The 15,800-nt window shown below is 36.9% G+C and overlaps 1 pseudogene; it reads right to left on the bottom strand.

Annotated features, from left to right (window-relative positions):
• Positions 1–594: 594 nt before the first annotated feature.
• On the bottom strand, positions 595–2,853 carry LOC132091007 (gap junction gamma-1 protein-like; annotated as a pseudogene).
• Between the last annotated feature and the right edge of the window lie 12,947 nt (positions 2,854–15,800).

Here is a 15,800-nt window from a genome sequence, read left to right as displayed (position 1 = left end):
TTATTTTAAGATTGTAAAACACTTTAACCTTACAACCTTAACTTTTTCGAAAAAATCATAAAATATTGAAAACTGATATGATCCTGGAGAAATGTATCAAAAGATGGAAAACCTGGCTGTTAACAGACATGGGTTAATTAAACAGTGTCAGAACAACAGATTGCAGATTTCAATTCTGAGACCTTATCGCTATTCAGTGTAGACTGCATTTGGTCCAACTTATGATTTGCATTCTCATAAAGGAGGCAAAATTATACACTGACCTGAAACAAAAAGCTTCTTCAAAATAAGAGGGATAGTAACTAAAGTACTTCTTATACGCAGGTAAAATGTGCAATATGCAAATAAAATATCAAAAGCTTCTTTGTAGATCAATAAATGATTCACAAGTATTCAAACATTTTCCAGGTTTCCATTTTGTTCATAACAAACACACACACTACTTGTGGTCCACTGCTCAAAACAGAACTTCTAAACACACTAAACTACATTACGCAAGGACACACATGCTCCAATCTGTTTACACAATGTTCAGCAGCCACAGGTGATGCACTTGGTTGCACAGAAAAGCAGATGATAGTCTATGGTTCTCCATCAAGCATGGATCCCTATGAAAGACAGAGAGAAAATGAAAACTCATTAAAACTCACATATATTCATTCTGAGAAAGCATGCAAACATTAGTCTTGATTTTGAACTTCATTCTCAAAAAAAAACATATACATACATATGTATAGACAATATTAAATAATCAAAAATTTAGATTATACTTTGTTATGTTTTGTTAATTTAGCATTGATTGCATTAATCTCATTTAAGTATCTTTGTTAACATACAATGAATAAGGTAGTATATATAGTCCATAGGGACAACTGCTTTAGGTTGAATGGCAACATTTAAGGGGAAACTGTGTACCAGGGATGGGCAGTTTTTGAGAGTAACCAGGCATCTACGATGAGATGTGCATGTGTTATGATGTGATGTGCACTGAGCAACATGATTGGCTCAAAGGTCCTAGTCTGTCCTTCAATGTATCTTTTTACATTCTATAAAAAGTGGGCTGTAAGTCTGTGTGTTATCTCTTTGCATACAGACTCGGAAGCTGTGTGTAAACCAGATCATTCTCTGCAGAGAATTAAAGCAATACAAAAACAAAACTCTGTTTGGTTTTTCATTCTCAGTCTCTACAAATTGTTATTGAATTAGAATTTCCACAACAACTTGTACAAATAAAAATACATTTTTAAACAAATATACATTACACATTGCATTTTATATAAGTTTGTATATTTTCCAAGTGATAGTCACACACAAACACACACACACACGTTTCCTTATTAAAAATTTTTTTAAAAGCTATTGTGAAAAAAGTTTTTGTCTTACCTTTTTCACATGTGCTTCCCTGCTTCTCCTGTGCAAAGCTGAGTCTGTTCTGCTCGACAGCAGTGCTGTTGGACTCTGGGCTTCTGCTGTATGGAGGACTGCTCTCTCCATTCTGATGCCATTTCCAGATGCTTCTGGGCCAGTTTTAGGTGTCTACGCAGGCGGTCAATATCTCTCAACGATGACTCGTCACCAAAAGACTCCTGACCTGAGTCCAAGTTATACTCCGGTTTCAATCCAATGGACAGCTTGTCTTTTTTCAGTGCAGTGGGGTATCCTGGTCGGGCTGTGGGCACCTGTCTGCATATGGCGTCACGGGGGTGTGCAACGGTCTGGTGGTGTGTGCATCGCCGAAAAGCATCACAGATTCCACTGAGGCCAAAATGAAGAATCTCCAGTACCGTGAGAGACAAGCAGAGACAGCTAACTGCATACATGATCAGCAGGAAGATCGTTTTCTCCGTGGGACGTGACACAAAACAGTCCACCGTGTTAGGGCAGGGGCTGCGAGTGCACACAAACTTGGGGTCGACCTTAAAATCATACAGGGTATACTGGCCAAAGAGAAAACCAACCTCGAAAACAACCCGAGATAGAAGCTGAAGGATGTACACCTTCATGAGGCCGTCCCTCTTTATCCTCCTCCGACCATCGTGTTTAGGGGCAGGCTTCACAGGAGCTCTCTCTTTCTCGGGAAGGATCTCCTCCATCTTCATGGGATCTTCCTCACCATTGTCCTCAGCCTCCTCATAATAACGGTTAGCTCCACATTCAATCCTGAGAATGCGTTTCCTGTTACTCGGCTTGTACTCAACATCATTCATACGAGCGATCTTGTGCATAGCAAAGCCTAGGTACATAATAGTTGGGGTTGTGGTCAAAATAATCTGAAAAACCCAAAACCTTACATGAGAGAGTGGTGCAAACGCATCATAGCAGACATTTTCACAACCAGGTTGAATGGTGTTACAGACAAAGTTGCTCTGTTCATCATAGTATATTGATTCTCCCCCAACAACAGTCAACACAATGCGGAAGATGATAAATAGTGTGAGCCAGATCTTGCCCACAAAGGTGGAGTGGTTGGAGATTTCATCCAACAGCTGCGTAAGAAAGCTCCAGCTCATTGTGCTTCGAGAAGAACCACTGTCTCAGTCCTTCAAGAGAACAAGACATTAACTTTTAGAAATTGAAAATGGTACCAAAAAGAGAATAAAACATAAGTACATTTCATCCAATAATACAGCATGAATATAGCCTACCTACAACAACTGACAAAATTTGACTATTATGAGATGAGGTGCTGATTCATTGTTAAGAACTCAAAATCATGAACAAGACATTTACAGCTTTCCATGCATCTGAGCAAAATGTCAATGAACAATCTGTACGAGGTGCTTTACACTCAAGAAAAAGTTTGTATAGAGATCGCTAATGTGTCGTCATCATGACGTATTCCCAGTGGTGAACGCAAAGCATTTTGGGGATCATGTGTTAGCGATCTCTATAAAAGGCTTGATTAACCAAACAGATCCACTAGATGGAGCTAAAAGGACACTTTTATGTCAAATTCTTTCGCAGAAACAAATCAGCTAAGCAAAGGGGCGAGGAAAAAGAATTACAGAAAAAATATTGTATCTGATAAGAACTACTTTATCTTTATGTAAATGAAAAATAAAATAAGCTATTTTGCCCTTACAGGAAGAAACATTTGAGATTAAATGTCCCAAAATATACATTTAAAATACACATTTACTTCAAATTCTCCTCACTTTGCATTTATGTACAGTCGTGGCCAAAAGTTTTGAGAATTACATAAATATTGGAAATTGGAAAAGTTGCTGCTTAAGTTTTTATAATAGCAATTTGCATATCCTCCAGAATGTTATGAAGAGTGATCAGATGAATTGCATAATCCTTCTTTGCCATGAAAATTAACTTAATCCCAAAAAAAAACTCTCCACTGCATTTCATTGCTGTCATTAAAGGACCTGCTGAGATCATTTCAGTAATCGTCTTGTTAACTCAGGTGAGGATGTTGACGAGCACAAGGCTGGAGATCATTATGTCAGGCTGATTGGGTTAGAATGGCAGACTTGACATGTTAAAAGGAGGGTGATGCTTGAAATCATTGTTCTTCCATTGTTAACCATGGTGACCTGCAAAAAAACGCGTGCAGCCATCATTGCGTTGCATAAAAATGGCTTCACAGGCAAGGATATTGTGGCTACTAAGATTGCACCTAAATCAACAATTTATAGGATCATCAAGAACTTCAAGAAAAGAGGTGCAATTCTTGTAAAGAAGGCTTCAGGGCGTCCAAGAAAGTCCAGCAAGTGCCAGGATCATCTCCTAAAGAGGATTCAGCTGCGGGATCAGAGTGCCACCAGTGCAGAGCTTGCTCAGGAATGGCAGCAGGCAGGTGTGAGCGCATCTGCACGCACAGTGAGGCCAAGACTTTTGGAAGATGGCCTGGTGTCAAGAAGGGCAGCAAAGAAGCCACTTCTCTCCAAAAAAAAAACATCAGGGACAGATTGATCTTCTGCAGAAAGTATAGTGAATGGACTGCTGAGGACTGGGGCAAAGTCATATTCTCCGATGAAGCCCCTTTCCAATTGTTTGGGGCATCTGGAAAAAGGCTTGTCCGGAGAAGAAAAGGTGAGCGCTACCATCAGTCCTGTGTCATGCCAACAGTAAAGCATCCTGACACCATTCATGTGTGGGGTTGCTTCTCATCCAAGGGAGTGGGCTCACTCACAATTCTGCCCAAAAACACAGCCATGAATAAAGAATGGTACCAAAACACCCTCCAACAGCAACTTCTTCCAACAATCCAACAACAGTTTGGTGAAGAACAATGCATTTTCCAGCACGATGGAGCACCGTGCCATAAGGCAAAAGTGATAACTAAGTGGCTCGGGGACCAGAATGTTGAAATTTTGGGTCCATGGCCTGGAAACTCCCCAGATCTTAATCCCATTGAGAACTTGTGGTCAATCCTCAAGAGGCGGGTGGACAAACAAAAACCCACTAATTCTGACAAACTCCAAGAAGTGATTATGAAAGAATGGGTTGCTATCAGTCAGGATTTGGCCCAGAAGTTGATTGAGAGCATGCCCAGTCGAATTGCAGAGGTCCTGAAAAAGAAGGGCCAACACTGCAAATACTGACTCTTTGCATAAATGTCATGTAATTGTCGATAAAAGCCTTTGAAACGTATGAAGTGCTTGTAATTATATTTCAGTACATCACAGAAACAACTGAAACTAAGATCTAAAAGCAGTTTAGCAGCAAACTTTTTGAAAACTAATATTTATGTAATTCTCAAAACGTTTGGCCACGACTGTATATATATATTAACCATGCAGGGAAACCTTTTTAAATATTTAAATAAGTTAGTGAAAATAAATAAATGACTTTTTAAACCGTTTAACTGATTATTAATCGGTCAAAATCAGCTGATCTGAGTTTGCTGCACTCAGAAACCGGTGACTGTGAACGAATCAGCAGAGCTTGTACGAGCTTTTGTCATCGTTAAACCTTTCTCGGACGTTTCCATATGTCGAAATTGGTTCGCGCATCTATCTGTGCATGATGATGTCCAATGACTCTGGCGAGCGGAGCTTCTCAAAGTTGGGAATAATCAAAGGAGAGCTGCGGTCCTCGGTTGGGCAGGAAAGGCTAAGCATGCTGGCGCTTGAGTCTAGAGACCTGCGCTGGATGGATTTTTCCGTCCCACTCCCGCAAATTAAATGTTATTTTCTCCCGCACCCGCCCGCAAACGATCAAGTATCGTCCCGATACGGTCCGTGTATATTTTGGTCATTTGATTTTCTATTTAAAAATAAATAAAGATAAATGAGAAACGGTTTGATTTTCGTTTTTTCGTTTTTTTTTTAAGAAACGGAAAACGAAAATTTGGCTGCATTTTTCGTATTTTTGTTTGTGGGTAAAAAATGAGATTATGCTTTAATATTTGTTTGAATGTGTGGGCGGCGCTGAAACGCCCCTTTCATCCCTTCTGTACTGCACCGACAAGCGGCAACCGCAAACTCAGTTCATTTTCACCAGGAGAGAAGCGGCAGACAGCAGAGGATATTAATCCCGCGGATTCTATACTAGTGGTGCTTGCAAGCTTTATATATATATATATATATATATATATATATATATATATATATATATATATATATATATATATATATATATATATATATATATATATATATATATATATAAAATTGTTTTGACCAAACAGAAATTAATTTATTCAATGACATTTGAATTTTACTGTAGGCCTATATGATCTACAATGACATGAAATATGCGGATTTTTAGCCTACTAATTTTATTCTATACCTATTTAAGAAAAACCTCACAAGTAGCCTATGTTTTCATTTGCTATTACAAACAACAGCAACTGAAGCTTTATCTTGTAGAGTGTAGTCTGCTGCACTTCTCTGATCGGCGGATCCCGATCCACACCTTCCATCCCGAAAACAGGGGAAAGAGCTTCAGCTCCGTCAGTTTGGATCGTAAAAGTAAACCAGTGGCGCCCCCAGAAAATGTTAACAGGGGTGGCCAAATGAGGCCACAGTAAATTTTGGGGTGGCACATTAAAATAAAGAAAAAAAAATAAGTTTTGCAATATAGACAAAAAGTTATATCTGTGAGTTCTTGGATTTTATCGATAACGATAATTACACTATTTTGCTGAGTGTTATTGTGCTGATATCTTATTTTTAATTGTGCTGACACCTGATTTTTTTTTTTTACCTTTACAACATTGTTTCTAAAAGTGTGCACCATATTTTAGGTCAAATACTTGCATTTGGGCTGTTACCAAGCAAATGCAATCAGTATCAACAAAATTGATCTTTGCAATGCAGATAAAACAGAAGCTGCATCTGAAGTGCCATTTAGATGTTTTTACACACTGTTTAATGTAGCACCATGGAACATGGAATACTTTAACCTGCAGTTACAAATGAATAAATAATGTTTTGATATTTTAAAGATAAAACATTGAAAACTGATGTTTGAAATTATTTAAAAAATGAAAAGGTTCCATAAAATGTGAAATTAAAACCGCCAATAGGTGGCAGCGAGTCACTGTTAATAAGTGAGTCATTGCGATTGAACCGAATCATTTAAACGGTTGATTCATTCAGGAACGAAACACTTTAATGTTGCTCAGAGACGCAAAACTGTGGCTGCAGCAGCTGCTGCACTTTTTTCACTTCTTAAACTATTGTGAATTTACATTCTGCATTTAAATTAATAGTACCCACTGCAAATAATCCTAGGGGTGACCCCTTGGCGGCGCCCCTGCGTAAAACACCCTAAATAACACGAAAACCTTACAAAACTCAACACGATGTACTTTCTGCCATCTCGGTCTACATTAACTCCTTCTGAGTCTACATTAGCTTCTTTCTGAAACGTCAGAAATGAACCAGGCTCATGCATCAGACGAACCATGTCTAGCTGGACATGTCTACTTTTAAAATAATCCATTTAAATAGAAAAATAATAATAATAATTTTATATTTAGGCCTATGTAATTCAAATGAAACCAACGAGAGGTGCAACGTTTCCCGTCTGAACTCATTATCTGTAATGATGTCACACCATCACTATATTCATACTGTCATCTACAGAATTCGTGAATTCAGTTCATAATTCTAAGTAGCCTATAAGTGAAGTGAAGTGAAGTGACATTCGGCCAAGTATGGTGACCCATACTCAGAATTTGTGCTCTGCATTTAACCCATCCGAAGTGCACACACACAGAGCAGTGAACACACACACACACTGTGAACACACACCCGGAGCAGTGGGCAGCCATTTATGCTGCGGCGCCCGGGGAGCAGTTGGGGGTTCGGTGCCTTGCTCAAGGGCACCTCAGTCGTGGTATTGAGGGTGGTGAGAGAACTGTACATGCACTCCCCCCACCCACAATTCCTGCCGGCCCAGGACTCGAACCCACAACCCTTCGATTGGGAGTCCGATTCTCTAACCACCAGGCCACGACTTCCCCCCATAGCCTATAGCCTATAATTAAAACATTTAAACTAGACTAATTATGGGGAAAACTTAACTTATTTTAATATAAATTTTATTATAAATGTGGGGTTGGGTTTTTCCTATTTTTTTTATGAATGGCCTCGAATAAAATAAATAAAAATTAAAATAATTAAAATAATAAAGTTGTCAAGTCTGCTTTGTCAATAACATGCAGCAGCTGGAAAATTATAATATTATTTTTTATTTTATTATTAATTAATTAATTAATTATTATTATTATTATTATTATTTTATCTTGCAAGCACCACTAGCAAAGAATCCGCGGGATTAATATGCTCTGCTGTCTGCCGCTTCTCTCCTGGTGAAAATGAACTGAGTTTGCGGTTGCCGCTTGTCGGTGCAGTACAGAAGGGATGAAAGGGGCGTTTCAGCTCCGCCCACACATTCAAACAAATATTAAAGCATAATCTCATTTTTTACCCACAAACAAAAATACGAAAAATCCAACTAAATTTTATTTTTCCGTTTCTTAAACAAAACGAAAAAACGAAAATCAAACCGTTTCTCATTTATCTTTATTTATTTTTAAATAGAAAATCAAATGACCAAAAGATACACGGACCCATATTAATCCGTGTATCATTCGTTCTTTCGTTTTTCTAATTGAAACCAAAAATGGAAAAATAAAAAAACGACTTGTTTTTTAAAAATCTGTTTCCAAAACGAAAATGAAAAAACGGATAAAGATTCTTTTTCCGATTTTCAAATTTGTGCTAATATTAAAAATAAAAAAACGGATAACAAGCGTGTGTGTTTCACTCTGGTGTTTTCGTCTGATGCTAGTTAGTGACGGTCGTTCTTGAACGATTCGGTCATTTTAAACGAATCTTTAATGTGACTCGGGAAGAACGAGTCGTCTCTGGGAGTGATTCGTTCAGTCGCATATGGTTCTAGTTCACCTTTTTCAGTCAATGCAGTGGGAGCCGGAAAGAGAATTGATTAGTTCTTTTTTTATTTGATTAATGCCAATGTACCAAAGATAAAAGTACAGATAGGTAATGTCAATATTGCATACAAAGAAGTGGCATTCAGTGTTGGGAAGGTTACTTTGGAAATGTAATAGGTTACAGATTACAAGTTACCCTGTTTAAAATGTAATAGTAGTGTAACTTTTTCAATTACTTTATTAAAGTAATGTAACTAATTACTTTTGAGTACTTTTTGATTACTTTTCTAAATTTGTGAAATTTAAAGAATAATAAATAAAAGCATATACATCAACTTAAATACAGTTATCTAATAAGCATGTGTCGTATTCTGTGTAATAAACTCCTAAACATTGGTGTTTTTTTTAAACTGCTGTCTCTGTATATGATGATAGTTTTCTCAAAATAAGTAAAATGCACATGAAGTGACACAGAGCAGTTCTAGAAATTATGTTTATGTGCTCGTGTACTCCTATATTGAGGCGGCAGAGGTTGAAAACACTGCGAGCTTCAGTAGGCCTATGTGTAGTAAATGAAACCATGTCTTTGCCATTAATTTACAGGAGGGGCGGACTGGGAAAAAAAATTCAGACTGGAAAATTCAAACTCATACAAACAAATTCATGGACAAAACTATTTTTTATCTATTTTAAATCTTTAATTTGGGGACATGCAAAATAATTATAAGTTCTCTCCTGAACTGCACCTTCACTTCTATTTTTCTCTTCAGTCTCTTTATTTTGCCCTGTTATCCATCTCTCTCATGACTTTAATACTCAAGATTGAACAAAACTATACAATACAATACTCTACAATACTACAATATCTTTATAGAAAAATCCTAATACTGTACACGAGTCATGTTTTCCTTACAAAAATTGACTTGCTTTTTTTAGCCTATATAAAAGTAAAATAACCTTGTTTTTTTGTTTTTTTTTGCAAATGGATTTGTATTTATTTTTAAATTTTTATTTTTGGTGATCACAGTTAAACAATAGTAACCATTTTCTCTGGATTTATAGTTAAATATTAAAATGTTAATTTTCGTAAGGGTTGTGTTGTTGTCTGTCGTAGCTCCCCCTAAACCTATAAAAAAAAATCTGATTGTTTTTCAGATAAATTCCTACTGTAACATTACAACTGATAATAATGATGTCCTTTATATAGTTTTTTTGAGTGATGACTGATGAGCAACGTGCTGCTGCTTGATTAAATAAATAAAAAAACAAAGACAAAAAAGCATCTTTACAGATGAAACTGACCTGAAACCCTGAACACTAGTTCTGCTTCTCTGCTCCAGCTGTGCGCTTCCCCAGTCCACTCTACTCTCTCTCTCTCTCTGTCTCTCTCTCTCTCTCTGTCTCTCTCTCTGTCTCTCTCTCTCTCTCTGTCTCTCTCTCTCTCTCTCTCTCTCTCTCTCTCTCTCTCTGTCTCTCTCTCTCTCTGTCTCTCTCTCTCTCTCTCTCTCTCTGTCTCTCTCTCTCTCTCTCTCTCTCTGTCTCTCTCTCTCTCTGTGTCTCTCTCTCTCTCTCTCTCTCTCTTTCTCTCTCTCTCTCTCTCTCTCTCTCTCTCTCTCTCTCTCTCTCTCTCTCTCTCTATCTCTCGCATTGATTACTCTGAGTCTGATCCAAACCATTTGGCCGAGGCGCGGAGAGCGCGCGAGTCATGACTAACACTTCATGACTTATTAGAGATTTAATTATCAAATGGCGGATTCGCAAATGATCGCTTTAGTACATTCGGCAGGCAATTATACAATAATGATATTAAATAGTGGGGCAAAATCGGCTGCCAGGCCACCGAAATTGTCCCGGTTCTCCCGGTGTCCAGTCCGCGCCTGATTTCCACAGACACGCAGAACGTGCATTCAAGTGTACTGACCTACTTTTGATTTAGTCATACAAAATGTGGCATATTCCGTCCGCGTTAGGCATTCCGTTTTTATGACTGGATTCTACGAACCATAGTCAGTGCGATTTGGGAAAGAAATCAGTTAAATCTGTATGTGGATGTGTGTAAATATTCAAATGTAATCCCCTTTGTAATCGTAAAAAATTTCATAAGTAACTGTAATTTAATTACTCATTTTTTCGTAGTAACTGTAACTAATTACAGTTACTATATTTTTGTAATTAAATTACGTAACGCTGTTACATGTAACTAGTTACTCCCCAACACTGGTGGCATTATATGCAAAGCACCATTTACAGACGTGTGTCTGTATAGCATTGAAAAGATTAAACATTTTTGACAGCCTCAAGATTTTTGGAAGATTAAATAGTTTGGATATACTGTTGAACCTCTTGAACAAAAAAAAAACAATATATAATGGATTTTGATGAGTGAATTTACTGCGGTGAATATGACATTTTGCAAGAAGTCATAATTGGTTAATAATGAAATATACATTAATTTTGTCTTTTTGAATATTAAAGAAGCCAAACAGTACATCCTTAAAAAGCAGAGAGAAACCCTGTAGCACACTGAGATAGATAACATTAGAGAATTCCTTCCAAAATAGCTGTGTGAGGACAATCCCAAACGATATGTATATCAGTTTCATTAGGGTCACCACAAAAACAACAGCTTGTATCTATGTCTGATTTAAACCTTTTCAAAAACACTTTAGCTGGGTAAAATCTGTGTAACAATTTGAATGAGATTTCTCTAACCTTGTTAGTTATTATATATTCCAAAGACAGAGTCCATACTTTTTTCTCATCAATATAATCAACCACATTCCTCAAATAAGACACCACATATGGAGTCGTTACACGCTCCTTTTGAAAAAGCGATCTGATCTTATAGTTACGTGATGAAGGATACTGGACAAAGTCGTGGCCTAGTTTTTAGAGAGTTTGACTCCTAACCCTAGGGTTGTGGGTTCGAGTCTTGGTCTGGCTATACCACGACTGAGGTGCCCTTGAGCAAGGCACTGAACCCCAACTGCTCGCCGGGTGCCGCAGCATAAATTATGAAAACGGCTCCGGGTGTGTGTTCACAGTGTGTGTGTGTTCACAGTGTGTGTGTGTGTTCACTGCTGTGTGTGTGCACTTTGGATGGGTTAAATGCAGAGCACAAATTCTGAGTATTGGTCACCATACTTGGCTGAATGTCACATCACTTTTTCACTTTCATGTAACAAAAAGCATAGTTTTCCTACTGGGATTTCAAATGGGTGTAAAGATAAAGATAAAGTGCTGGATGATCTAATGAGTCCCTTGAAAGCGTAACAACTCCTTTAGGAATAGTGTCCATGATGATGGAGAATTCTTTGGGAGTTACTGGAAAATTACATTTACATAAGATTTTTTTTGTGAATTAAAATAAGACCTTCCAAGTTAAAGAACTAGGAAACAACCAAAACAAATTTCCAAATCAAGTACGGCTGAGAGGTGCTTAAAAATGAATGACCATGCAAGTAATGCCTGTTTATGAAATTTGGTTAAATTGTAAGGGATTCTAGCAATATTATAAATACAGATCAATAGGAAAGGGAGACCACCTAATTTGGAAAAGTAGTCATTGGGGATAAAAATCCATATTGAGTTTGGATTACACAAACACTGTCTAATCCAATTAATTTTGAAAGTGTTGTTCAAAGAAGAGAAATCAAGGAAATTAAACCCACCATAATCATATGTGTTCATTAATAAGTACTCTTTATTGCCTTTGTTACAACATTCAGTGTATAGAAAATAACCATTATGACAGAAATGTGTACATTTATAAACTGTAAGAAGTAAAAAGCTCAGAAATGCAGTAACTGTAAGAGTAAATAATAATTATAATAATGATGATGATAATAATAATGATTAGGCACCTGTTTGTAAGGAAGCATGTAAATTAATCTATCCAATGCTGTCACGTCACGTGACAAAAGAACGAATGATAGGATAAAGCCTTTTATACAGTCTTTATTATTATTATTATTATAATTATTAAACAATACAAACATTAAAACATTAAGGCAATACACTTAAAATCATAAAGACAAATAATAATAATAATATACACAGACATTTGTTGCAAGGGTAACTCCAGTCTATGGTCAAAGCTTACGGGTCTGTCACGTGAGGAGCGACTCGAAAACCCGAAAGACTCAAGAGATTAACTAATCAATTTTCTAACACCGGCACCCACTGCATTGACTGAAACAGGTGAACTAGACTATTCCTGTACAGAAACTATAGAATTTTGCGCATGCGCGACTGAACGAATCACTCCCAGAGACGACTCGTTCTTCCCGAGTCACATTAAAGATTCGTTTAAAATGATCGAATCGTTCAAGAATGACCGTCACTAACTAGCATCAGACAAAAACACCAACGTGAAACACACACGCTTGATATCCGTTTTTTTAATTCTTGATATTAGCATAAATTTGAAAATCGGAAAACGAAGCTTTATCTGTTTTTTTCATTTTGGTTTTGGAAACAGATAAAAAAAAACAAGTCGTTTTTTTATTTTTCCATTTTTGGTTTCAATTAGAAAAACGAAAGAACGAATGATACACGGATTCATATTCTGCCTGCTACTCTGTTATTTTTTCAATTGCTCCCCTGTTGAATATAAATTAAAACAAGAAACAAATGTTTCGTTTTATTTGCGTTTAATAAAATGTATGAAAGGAACGAACAAGGAACTTAGAACATAAATACAGTAAAAAGTAAGAAATGTAAATAAAAGAATATACCTATTAGGCTAGCTATAGTATAGCCTAATGAATTAGAATATATATAGCCGAATGAATAGACCAATTTTAAATATTTAGCAAAATAAATAAATAATTAAAAATAAACGGAATTAAAAAAAATTGTAGACTACGACTATAGTCCGTGCAGGAATAGCATGTCGTTCATTGATGAGGGCTTCAGATTAATCCGTCTCTGCCCATTTATGCGACCGCAATTACTGAAAGCCCTCTCCAATGGTGCGCTGGGAGCTGGAATGCAAAGTAGCCTACATGTCGTGTTACTTTGCTTAATCTCGGAAACTCTTGATATCGCCTTTTCCACCACTGGATCTCTCTTAGGAATGGAATTACACGTCGCTGTCCATGGTTTCATCAGTCTATTTTATTTTATTTTAGTCTATTATAAATAAAGGTTTATCTGTTTTTAGTCATTTTGCTAGATATTTCCACTTTGCGAGAGTCCCGCAAATAACTTTATTTTCCCGCAACCCGCACACAATAATATCTTGCTAATCAAATATTGTCCCGCGCCGCACTCGGTTGCGCTGGGTCCCGCGGTACTCCCGCGGGAATGCAGGTCTCTACTTGAGTGTCGAATGCACATGCACCAACGTAGTGTTAATTTCGTCACCTATTTTTAATTTAGTCTTAGTCTTAGTCTTGTGCCAAATGTCCTTGTTAGTTTTAGTCATATTTAGTCATTCACATATCTTTTTTTGTCAGTCAAGTTTTAGTCGACTAAAAGTCTCGTCATTTTGGTCTAGTTTTAGTCAAAAGAAAACTCAAGGTATCTTAGTCGACTAAAAGTCTTTTAATTTTAGTCTAGTTTTAGTCATAAAATTTTAGTGATTTTTTTTTTAAATAACACATTATTACTGATAAACATTTCAGTAAAAAAAGTGTTTCACATATCTCAAACATTGGTTAAATGTCATAATTACCTGACAAAATACACTTGTTGAATGATTTTTGTTGGATGCAAATGTTAAATGTGTCTGGTTTTCAAATTCTGATTTAGGAGACACATTCACAAATGATTAACCTGATCACAATTTTTTACTTTATTGATACTGCTTTTAATCGTAATGCAAAGACCGGTCATCGGGACATAAGCTGTCATATACAATAAAAGAGCCTGCGCAGCAACAGGAAATATAATTTAACACAAAAAGCCTGCCTAGTTCACTGTATTATTGACCACAGAGTTTCCTTGACTTTGTTCTTCATTAGTGGTGGAGTATTTTCAAAGCAGCGCTGGCAAATACAAGTTGTACCACGCAATGGTCAGACAAATAATGGAAGTGAATGGGAAACACGGCTTTTAGAATAAAAAAAAAACACACATAAACAAAACCAAATGAAACCCTGCAGCTCGTGACGATACATGGATGTGTAAAGGCATGTAACAATCGGTTTGTTCAAGACAATTAACAGAAGTTATATAGTTTTTTTACCTCTAGTTTACTGCATGAAATGTCCTGAGCACGTCCTGAGCCAACAGCTAGATGCTTCTTCTTCTTCTTCTTGCTTTAGGCAGATTGCAGACTTATAAGTGTATTACCACCACCTAGTTCTCAAATTAACCATTGACACTCTATCTACAATCTCAATTAGGAGTGTCAATGGCCACTGGAGAGATAGGTGGCGGTAATGCACTTATAAGTCTGCCATCCGCCTTAACACAAGAAGAAGAAGAAGAAGAAGCTGCCCACACACATAATCTGTGTCCCAAAGTTGAGTGTGCACACTTCGAAGGACACGGACTTCGAAGACCAGGTGCTCCGCCTTCACAGGATTTCCTATTTCCGCCACCTGGTGTTTCCGATTAGCACTCTGTCACATAGCAACGGTGCCATCGCAGCACTGACTAGAGGACAATCCTGCCAGGACAGGTGGAGCCAGAACTGCTTGTTTTTGTTTTTCTGTTTTACGTCATAATGTAGGAGACGGTGATTTACCTCAGACTCAGCCAAGACCGAGGCCAGGAAAGTTAAACTGGTTTGCTGCATCCTTTGTCGGATTACAACTTTAAATGTAGGTACTGGTTCGGAGCTTACTTGAATAATGTAATGATACATATGAAAAACTACAAAACACAAACACACACTCATAGCAATTCAAATGCTGACTGATATCTTACAAAGGTGTGATTTTATATAGTTTATTGTCTTGACCATAGTGATCACATGTAGACAGGTTTGCAACCCGTTTTTTAAGCAGCTAAGCTTAAAAATAAAACTGAAAAAAGCAGATATCACAGCTGAACAGTGCTCTGTTTGAATATTTTAATCAGAGGTGGACTATAAGGAAGTACATTATTTAAGTTTACTCATAAGAAGTAAACTGCAACATACACAATAGTGCAGAAGTAATATTAATGGAAAACCATCCTGAAAAATTATTTTTCAGAATAATACTGTACATACCTTTACTTTTACTCTCAATACAGTAAGTATATTAGATTATGCAAGATAATACTTCTACTTAAAGGATAGTTTAGCCAAAAATGAAAATTCTGTGATCCTTTGCTCATCCTTAAGTTGTTCAGGTTGGTAATTTTCATTTTTGGGGTTTTAAACATGACTAGAAGATTTTACCCAATATGGTATTGGTAGTTACTAAAAGTAGTTTACTTAAGTATCTCATTATTTCTTCTACTAATTACGTTGTCATAGTGCCAAACAATTTCTCTTTTCCTTCTTTCCCTA

Source organism: Carassius carassius, chromosome 17, assembly GCF_963082965.1.
Source record: "Carassius carassius chromosome 17, fCarCar2.1, whole genome shotgun sequence".
NCBI classification, from domain to species: domain Eukaryota; kingdom Metazoa; phylum Chordata; class Actinopteri; order Cypriniformes; family Cyprinidae; genus Carassius; species Carassius carassius.
The sequence above is the reverse complement of the archived record's forward strand: the minus strand, read 5'-3'. Positions and strand labels throughout refer to the sequence as shown.